The sequence below is a fragment of the Triturus cristatus genome, chromosome 7 (assembly GCF_964204655.1).
Source record: "Triturus cristatus chromosome 7, aTriCri1.1, whole genome shotgun sequence".
NCBI lineage: Eukaryota > Metazoa > Chordata > Amphibia > Caudata > Salamandridae > Triturus > Triturus cristatus.
In genome coordinates, this window is record NC_140590.1 from 713531174 (window position 1) to 713539434 (window position 8261).

Below are 8261 nucleotides of genomic sequence, written 5' to 3' on the forward strand. Positions count from 1 at the left end.
CTTGGTTGGTACGATCAAGGAGAACTGGGTATGATACTAACCCAAACAGCCCTGAACCGGTTATGGTGCTTGGTGATGGTGAGTGCACTGGCAATGCCATACTTGAAACGTTTCCCGGCGTTTTCAGCTAGAAGATAGGTAGATGGACTGATTTTGAGCATGCTATTGTGTTAAAAAAAAAAGATGCTTGCCCCAAAATATTTAACGCAAGAAATATTCCAATGACGGTTAGGAAACACGTGGAAAATGAAATGGACAAGTTAGTGGCAGAGTACATAATTGAAAACAAGCATTGGCATAGCCAACAGGTCTCACCTTAGTGACCTTTTAAGTGTTGAGCCATGCAACGGTTGATGTTGTTGCACCAAGGACATTGTGCTGCATAACTAAATACTTGTAAGGTCCAAAAGCGAGACCTATTGGCTATGCCAATGCTCGTTATTCCTTTATGCTTGTATTTGTATCTCTGTGATATAAGGCACAAGTAGAGGTAAGATGCTAGATCTAGCACACCCAGTGGTAAAAGCCTAGTTGCTGAATCAGCACAGGTAGGGGTATGAAGCTTGAACTTCAACGAGTAGACGCGAGAAGGATCACGAGGATAAAATGCTGGGATTATTGTCATCAAGGTACAACCCAGGACTCTGGATGGAAGAGGATAGACCTGTTGCCACGGTACAGTGGTGAGATGCTCTATAACATTGTGACAACTATTAGAAACAGCTCCTTGTGAACACCCTGAGCGCCTCATGGCACTGTATTGATCAGGTAGGTACTCAGTTTAGTTTCCCTTCATGCATCCGCCTCGACTCTCATAAAGGCAGGGCCTCCTGCTGCAGGACAGGTAAATCCATGGACCCAAATCTTAATACCATATCACGGCTGTACTAAGGCCCTACACGGACCTCGCTGGAGGCTAAAACTTAAACCAGGTAAACTGTTTATTGAATGCAGCCATTACCCTCACGCACTTTATCATTATTTTACCCGGGAGGCTGGGCAATTCTGCATTTACTGTTTAAAAAAAAAACACATTTACATCAGGGTTGACTGCACAGCTTTGTGCATGGCCTGTCCTTACAAATGCTTTAAAAAATAAGCACTTTTGCTCCACTCTGGAGTATTTCTCTCGCCCCTTCCTGTTATTGGTTCTTTAATGCATCATTCCACTCTCTATGAAGTGCTTGAATTGCAAAGTCTGATGAAAAGTTTTCTATCACAGAAGTTGTCAGAATCATAACACATTAAATGATTTAACTCAGATGCATTATGTACACAAAGCGGTCATTTTTTTAGGTCTCGGCTAGCGTAGGCTGCGCACACATGCGCAGTCTTGCTGGCGAGATTTAATGATTTAGGGTAGCTTTCATTAGCGGGGTTTAAGCCCCGCCCCTCTTTTCCATTGGCTGGCGTCACCGTTCATGCTAAACGCTGGCCAGACATTTGAAAAGAGCTTCCAGTGACGTACACTTTTCTCTTTTAGAGCCGTTCCAGATGGACTGGCTCGTCTGACTTCCTGCTGGCGTAAAAGGTTTCTTATCTTTATGGGGCCAAACACATGGCCCCATAAAGATAAGAAACCTTTTAGCAGGCGAGGCCTGGGACGGCAGAAAAAGGGGAAAAAAAAAAAAAACGTCATGGCGAGCGCTTGTTAAGATAGGTAGCCATATACTTAGAATATGTTTAAAAAGTTAAATTACAACTTAACTAAATCCATTGTGAAGTGTTTAGGTATCGTAAGACGTATTAATTACATTTTCAAGTTGTCAATATTTTCAGTAGGGGTGAACCACGTGTCATATTATACAGTGTTTGCAATTGTGCTTGGTAAAACACCTCAGTTTTCTAATCAGAAGTGACATTCTGGAAAGCAGTAAAATACAACCATTTAAAATGGCATCCAGCTTGAACCTCTTGGACCCTGCTCAGTGGCAGCTGTTGCGCAAGTCTTTCCTCTATGTCTATCTTTGTGTCTCCCGACGTGTAGAGCACGCGCCTTGCGCACCTTTTCCCTGTGTTATCGGCGCTGTATACTAAGCATTGTGGCAAATGTGAGCCAGTGGGCAGGGGGGAGGCAGCAACTGGACCAGCATACCACCGGACTGTCTTGCGAAAAATCTGCCGTTCTCTGTTGTGAAGTGGCTCTGGGTCCGCTGCTGGGACTGCTATACCCCTCTGCCCCTGACCGTAGCCTTCGGGTACACTGTGTGTGCGTACAAGGAACCGCACCGGGCAGATCCCCCACCTAGCACCACCCTGAACTCCGCCGCTCCCTCCTCCGGGAGCCTGGCCATTACCCTGCCGCCGCGCCGGGGCCCTGGTGGTGGAGGGCGAAAGTCCGGGGGGGGGGTGGGGGGGGATGGGGTGGAGACATTGTAAAGCCGAAGGACCATTGCCTGACACTAGGGGTGCGACGGGGGAGCTGCAGGGGGCTCCTCCCGTCCCCTTGGAAGAAGTTGAGTCCCCCGGGGAACATGAAAATTAACATAGAGAACTTCGAGGCGCTGAGGGAATGGCTTACCTGTACTCTGGGGGTGGTGGTGGCTGGCTGTCTTGTTGGAAATGCTCGTTACCCTTGTGGTTATTTGGCAATGCGGTGTTGATTTCTCTTAATGAAGGCAGAGACAGTCCTGTTTATTACATTTGACCCTCACTGACACTCTGGTATTTGCTACACTTGATCAGTCGATCGAGATTGTCAGGTGGTATAAACGTACCCAAACTGTGTACATTTCTCGCTTGAGTTAATCGTAATGAGATGTGTTTGACTATATTTTATGCTGTGACCGATTTTGACATTTTGCCTGTCTAACCAGCAGGTTAGACAGGCAAACTGATGTGGGTTTTTTTTCCCTATCAAGAAAAACTGGGTCGTGTTTTTAATCACATCATTCAATGCGGCTAGGTGGCAACGCAATATGGATTGCCGCATTGAATGATGTGATTAAAAACACGACCCAGTTTTGCTCGATAGGAAAAAAAACCCACATCAGTTGTTTTTTGGAGATTAGAAGATCTCGAGATATAAAGAATTGTACTGTTTGGTCGTGAGGAGAACCCAAAATTGAAGAGTTCGAAACGCGTAGACCTGGCATTGTTTATTTCCAAACAAACATTCCAGTTAATGTCTGGTGTAGTGCATTTTATAAATTTGTGTTGAAATTTAAAGTTTTTCTCAACTTTGGGCTAAATGCACAAGAATTGTTAGTCAAAAGTGTATTTTGTTTGCTATGTTTCTTTGGGCTTTGAAAGTGATAAAGGTATAAGGAGATCAAAGGTGGTTGTGTGAGTTTCACGTATGTTTGGTATGTCACCAAAGTGATAGTGAGTGTGTGGGTGTATGAAGTGGTGTGAATGTGATTGAGGAGACTAGTTCAAATTGTCGGATTTGTGTTTTTCTGTTTTCATCATGAAATATGGTCGTGTTGTGATTTTTTGGATATAATTATGTAAAGATAATTTTTCAAAAAAAGAATATTGAAAAAGAACAAGTATTAAAAATAAAACTAAAAACTATTCAATAGGTCCGGCTGTTAGTGATAAATGATCATACGCCGTGGTAGAATAATTTTGATAAAGTATTATCAGTATTGGCATTTGGATTGTTTTTTTGTTCTACGGGCTCAGCCTTACTGATTAGAGCCAACCCCATTGCTGTTTGTTGGCCCATCAGATGAAGGCGTCTGGACCAGGGCCTCCCCAGACTTGATGTTGCTCTCTGAAGCTTCAGTAGTTTCCGGAAGCCTCCCTGCAAAAAGCAGGGCACTAAACAGAGGTGCACTAAGACCAGGCTCTAGCCCTGCCAGCAGGGCAGGCATTAGCCTGCTGTGAGGGCTCAACCACACCTCCAACTGTGCAAGCCTCACGCGCAATGAGTGAGACTTGCCGTATCTGCAGGTGAGAACGACAAGTGACTACCACTAGACCCGCATATTTAAATGGCATACATATGGCACAGGCGCATGCTCCTGGCTCCGTTATCGTCTGGGAACGAGAAGCGGCCTGCTTCAATGCAGTACAACACGCTGTGAGCCTACGAGACTATACACAAGACCCCAAACAACCGACATCACAAGCAGACAGGCAGGCACCAGAGCACTACAGTACAAGATGAAACCAGCCTAGGTGTGGTGCGCGCCCAGTGAGGGGCCAGGGAGGTGGGGGAGAGAGGGGGAAAGGGTGGCTGGTGAATGTGAAAGGGGGGAGAGGGCTCAGAGTCTGCGGATGCCTGCTGCGAGGGTGCACAAGACGGCTGGCAGGCAGCGCGTGCTGGTTTTAGTGTAATGAATGGGCGGGTACTGTCAGGCTCCTCCAGACAAAGTAGTAACCTGATCCACAACAGATGGTGCCAATTCTCGCTCCCGACAGCTGCAGGCCGTGGGAGTGAACATTTACAGAGAAGTTGGGACATGCACCCGCCTTTGGCCAGTTGCGTGCTGAAAGCCACACGCAAAGGCCAATAGAAAGTGTGGGAAATAAAAAGCCACACGCACAAGTTTAGTGAAAGTCTGGAGAAGTCTGTAGTGATTACAAGAGGCCCTCTGCTTAGAGCAGCGCATGTGCGCTGCGCTAGGCGAGACCTAAAAATGGAATTATCTGAGTGGGTTTCCCTGGTTGTAGTGGCCAGACATGTCAGCGGGAGTATCCGAACGTGCACTGATCTGCGCTATTTAAATAATATCTTAATGCATCAATTTCATTTACCTCGTATTTCTGAGATGTTGGCTGCAGTTAAAGGGGCCAAATTTGTTTCTACAATAGATCTCTCTGCAGCCTATCATCAAATGGTTTTGCAAGAGGGTTGTAAGAATTATACTACCTTTATCACTCCTATGGGATGCTACCAATATAGGAGAATGCCTTTTGGATTAGCATAGGCTGCCACAGTTTTCCAAAGATGAATGCATTTATTATTTGGAAAACTGCCTAACTTCCAGTGTTCTTATTTATGGGAAAGACAAAACAGAAAATGATCATCTGTTGAAGTGTGTGCTAAGAATTTTGGACACAGGGGTTTGACTGTGATATTTGCCAAATGTAAATTTGCAGTACAGTCTGTGACATATTCAGGTCAATTATTGAGTGTGGATGGTGTGAAACCTCAACCGGAGTTGGTGGAAGCAATTCAATTGGCACCTGCGCAAAATAGTAAAGATGACATAAAGTCCTTTTTAGGTCTCACAGAATTTTATGCCAAATACATAAGAAACTTCTCTTGTAGAATTTTCAACTACGGCAGGTACTCAAGAACAAGAGAAATGTAACTGGTGCAAAGAGTGTGTAAGTGAATTTGAGAATGTTAAAACGACTATTGCCAAAGCCTCTTCTTTATCAGGGTTTGATCCAAACTTCACAAGTGTCAATACTACTGATGCTAGTTCTAAGGGATTGGGCACGTTTTTACCACAGAAATTTGAGAAAGGAGGTGAATCCATCATTGCATAGAGCTCGAGATGCATAACTGCAGCTCAGGAAAAGTACTTGGTCATCGAAGAGAGGCTTTAGCTTGCATGTGGGCATTTTAGAGCTCTTGTTTGGGGTAAGTAGGATTGATCATAAACCTTTAGTGGGATTATTCAAAACGGATGGCATGATTAAAGCGTCTGCTCGTACTGTAAGAATGTCTGTGCGACGTCAGGATTTCTTCTACTGAATATTTTATGTACCTGGTAAAGAAAATGGTTCAGCTTAATTTTTGTTGTTGTTTTTTTTTTTAAAATCGAGAATGCTGTTGCAGAGGAGGGAAAATATGTGTGGTGAATGGAAAAAGTACCACATAGCTCTGGTGCATGATGCAGGCATACCTTTCATTGAGAAGAAAACCTGGGACGAAGAGTACATTATGGATGAAGTGGAAGAGGACGTTTTGAGGTATATTAAAAATGGGTAGCATACCAAAGGATCTTGAAGATCGGATTTAAGATGTTTCCGGGAGGTCAGAAATAAATGGCATAATATGGAGGGACAATAGAGCGGTTCCTACTGTGTAGTTCAGAGAGTTCCATGCACTGCCATGAAGGACATGGAGGAATTGTGAAAAGCAAGCAGTCGGTCAAAAAAGGATTTTGGTGGCCAGGCTTCGACTTTATTTGTGGAACGTTTGGTTAGGAATTGTGTGACTTGTGCTAATGATGACACATTTCTGAAGACTTTAAGGCCCAACATGGGGGAGATTTGTATTCCAAGGAATCCGTGGGAGACTATTGCAGTGGACATTATAGGTCCCAGAGGTGTCAAGTCCAAGTATTTCATTTCTGTCATGGATGTCTTTTCTCAGTTGCCTGCTAATAAGATTGTAGACAAAGTGGGCACTGATGCTGCTCTATTTTCTGGGCAGTCTTTTTACTGAAGAAGGTGTTCCTATTTAACTTTTTGCAGATCATGGTGTACAGTTTCTATTAGGAAAAGCTAAAGGTTATTTTAATAGAATGGGCATAAAACATTGCACCACATATCAGTATAGCCCAAGTGGGAATGGCATGATTGAGCGCTTCAACACAGTTCTCAAAGGTGCCATTCACAGTGCAGTGATTTATAATGATGAATGGGAATTGCAAATTCACAAGATTGTATGGATGTATTATACTACTATTAATGAGGTGACTAGGTGCATCCCTTTTGAAATTATGAGGGAATCCTTCGTGGTTAGTAGAATCTTCTGCAATCAAGGTGTATTTTGATGTTGTGATACAGAGAAATGAGGACACTCAAAACATATATAAGCCTACTTATGACCGTAGAAGCAGTTCTTCTGGTGGTGCTAACATCAGTGAAGGAATGTCAGTTATGAAGCTTTGGAGAGCAAAGAAAGGAGAGTCAGTTTTTAGGACCATATGAAGTTGTGGATGTTTTAAAAACTGCTGTGAGGCTGAATGATGGAAAGGTATGGAATCTTAAACTAAAAAGTGACATGGATTCTCAATGTGAGGATGGTGGAGAGAAGGAACTTGATGTCCAAAATTAGCAAAAGGAGTTGTTGGAAAATCCCATTAGGTATGATAAAAGCTCTGCATGGGGGAATATTGAAGAGGTAACTGCAGGAGGAAAGAGGATTATAAAGAAACCTGCGGGAATGTCTGATTCTGCTGTTTTGTTCTGGATTGTGTTGACCAGATCTTTTGCAACACCTGTTCTTTTGTATTCAACACGTGTGCTTCTTCGCATTTTATGTTTGCACTATGTGTTATTCTTTATTACTAGTGTATATTTTATTGCTTTTGTGTAAAGGTGGAGGATGCGTTGTGTTTATATGCGCTCGAGCCGTGATGTGCATTCTACATTCCAGGTTGGAATGATTGGGTTGTCACCAGGCAGTTGCAGCAACGAGACGGGAGAAGGAGGACCTTATGGGTGGTGCTGTTGAGGAATAAATCTTGACAAAAGTAATACTTATACTACGCATATTACTTCAATCGATCAATCAATCATGGCATTTGTAAAGCGCACTACATACCCGCGAGGGTCTCAAGGCACTAGGGGGGGGGGGGGGGGGGGGGAGCTGCCACTTTACAGCTTAATGCAGTTACTGCCTAAAGTCTAACTTTGTGAATCAAGTAAAGTTTACCACCCCTGTAACAGCGCGTAAGAAAATAAAAATTACCTAATCATAGAAAGCTAGGAAATCACTGGCGGTAAAAGGAGCGATCTCGTGGACTTTATCCATTTAGTAGTCTTTCACTGACCAGGTCTTTTGTCTCCATAGTCATGTTTGCCAGAAATAATCGGTGCGGGTTACATATTGTTTGTACTTTCCGTGCAAACCGTTAAATGTATTTTTTCCCCCCTTTATAAACAGGGGGCCGGAGAGCATATTTTTTATTTAATTTATATAAAGCGCGGCGTATTTGGGGGACGTTATTTTGAGAGGCACAGTGTGCTTATTCTCAATTACAGGCATCATAACACTACTTTTGCGCTTCACGATGAGGCGGAAGACGGCAGAGCATAGCAACTACACATCGTCGTTAAGCAACATCAGAAGACTGCGTGTTAACCCTTACACTTCTCAGGTGGCACTGTGGGCGATATCCTCCCAGTGCAACCTCTGCGTTCGTACCAGCCACCTCGCACCCCTACCGTGAAATATTATGAAGTCCCACCTCCGGCCCACACTCGGCCATCAGTCTCGTGATCCTGGCAAGCCGCCCGCGAGCTCCCGAAGTCGTCATCTCAGCCGACATGGCTCAGGCAGCCACCGTCTTGGAACCAAAACTACAGGCCAAACTTGCACTGTCTAGCAGGAGTCTGAGACAAGTCTATTG

At 44.1% G+C, this 8261-nt stretch overlaps 1 long non-coding RNA gene across 1 annotated transcript in view; it reads right to left on the bottom strand.

Moving 5' to 3' along the window:
- LOC146810395 (uncharacterized) overlaps window positions 1–8213 on the bottom strand; it is a 71012-nt gene extending 62799 nt beyond the window's left edge. The window contains exon 1 of the long non-coding RNA XR_014966585.1: window positions 8077–8213. This is a non-coding gene — a long non-coding RNA (uncharacterized LOC146810395). The remainder of the gene's footprint in view (window positions 1–8076) is intronic.
- Between the last annotated feature and the right edge of the window lie 48 nt (window positions 8214–8261).